Source organism: Penaeus monodon, chromosome 19, assembly GCF_015228065.2.
Source record: "Penaeus monodon isolate SGIC_2016 chromosome 19, NSTDA_Pmon_1, whole genome shotgun sequence".
NCBI classification, from domain to species: Eukaryota; Metazoa; Arthropoda; class Malacostraca; order Decapoda; family Penaeidae; genus Penaeus; species Penaeus monodon.
This window is the reverse complement of record NC_051404.1, coordinates 5,979,749-5,981,561: the sequence shown is the minus strand read 5'-3', so window position 1 is coordinate 5,981,561 and position 1,813 is coordinate 5,979,749. Positions and strand designations below refer to the sequence as shown.

The window sequence follows — 1,813 nt, the reverse complement described above, 5'->3', positions numbered from 1 at the left end:
ACATATTTACCTCTATAATATGCGTCCCATTTAAAAGCCAGTCTCCTAAGATCTAAATATGGTGCCCCTAAACCGCATTACATATAAGGACCAACCCACACTGTAGCAAGCTTTTCCTCCATTCAAATCCAGAAATCCTCATAAGCGTGTATTTCCTCTAAGTAAACTATAAGAAAACACCGATCATCTTTCGCACTCGAAGGAGGCGCCTCAGAAAACTTTTCCTTATAGTGGCTGGACAGATTCTCCCCGTGAGCACAAAAGCAAAGGCCGGTCGGGAGGCTCTGCTGCTCTCATGCAAGGCAACTGCACAAAATCTCACGAAGGCGATCTTAACTTCAGTGCATGACTTCCTTGTGCTGCTGGATCGTTCATCTTTTTGCGAGGTGTGGTGTTCCTGGCAGGGGTAATTTTTTTAAAGCGAGCATCCTGCCCTTCCTTCCTGAGACTCCTGTGTGACCTCCTATCGCACACACACACTCCTTCACACGACGAGGAAAGTGGCCAAAAATGAAACGAAGGTCACTCGGTTCTAAATGTTCTCTCGCTGGATCAGGTATGATGAAGACTGTTGAAACATCGTCCAGCGCAAATAGGGGGGTCAAATACCCTGGTCAAATATCACACCACACCACTGTATGCACTGGATCAAAATCTGTGTCATCGCGAGGCACTGTCAACACCAGGGTACGTACGACACCGCCCGGGCACCAGAGTTCCTTCGTGGGAAGCACAAATACCCCGTATCGCCATCCTCAGTCAACGGTAAAAAAACGAGTTGTCCGATTCCTATCCTTCACCCAGTGGCGGAGAGCGTCGAACCCGGAAAGTCAAGTTGGCAATTACATCACCCGAGCCTTGCTGCACAAAGCCTTGTCAATTACACGTTAGCAAAATACTCCGGATTCCTCCACTGAAGGCAGACGTCTCCTTCGTTTGCTTCGTCGACTGGTATGAAAGTGCAAGGAAAATTCATTAAAATAAGATCGAGGTTGATAGCTCCAGAGATACAAATTTACTCGAATGCCTGCAACGCTGCAGACCTCTGCACCTGCTCGCCGTTTCTTATATGGATTCACTTTCTTAAACGTAGGCGCCTTTTTTTGTTGTGGTCTAACAAAACTTTCATTTATTCACTGTAGAAAATTCACTTTCCTAAGTTCTCTAAAATTCATTGTCTCCATAATTATGGTAATGAATGAGTTTATTCATTGCAGAATGTCTCCCGTTGAGCCGAATCATCACTGCTTTTACACTTCCTGCAACATTAGGTTATCTCGCCAACGCATGACACTTGGAGATTTCAACGCCAGAAAGTTATCTTCAGTTAGGAAAAGTAGTGAACTCACCTTGATTCGTATCCAGTATGAAGGTCCTATTGGAGAAGGAAGTCACTCTCGCTTAAGTATAATCACTCGTAACACAATTATCCGTGCACAATCCAGGTCATAACACTGCCAAGGCTTGAGAGTGGTGTCACTTTGTGTTACACTATGTACACTTCCACTGTTATGGTTGCCACACGACACTGCACTAGAAGAAGGCCGTATAGTCAGAGAGCACCGTGCTGGTGATCACGGGCTGGGGCGCGCCTCACACACGCTCGCAGGAGACACGAACCCAACCATCGCATACCACTCGAAAAGCGAAACTGCCGTAACCTACATTCACACACGATACTAAAAGGGAAAACCCGCCACCTCGCGTTCCGCCGATGGGCCGGCAAGTTTCACTTGCTGGCGCGCCTCGCCCCCACGCTCCTCCTTCCTCCTCACAGCGCCCCCAGCCTCACACGCTCCCCACACCGGCCGGG

At 47.9% G+C, this 1,813-nt stretch overlaps 1 protein-coding gene across 1 annotated transcript in view; it reads right to left on the bottom strand.

The window, feature by feature from the left end:
- Positions 1 to 1,746, bottom strand: part of LOC119585025 (sal-like protein 3) — a 49,369-nt gene extending 47,623 nt beyond the window's left edge. The window contains exon 1 of the mRNA XM_037933642.1: positions 1,350 to 1,746. The gene's annotated coding sequence lies outside the window, so the exon portion shown is untranslated. The remainder of the gene's footprint in view (positions 1 to 1,349) is intronic.
- Positions 1,747 to 1,813: the final 67 nt, after the last annotated feature.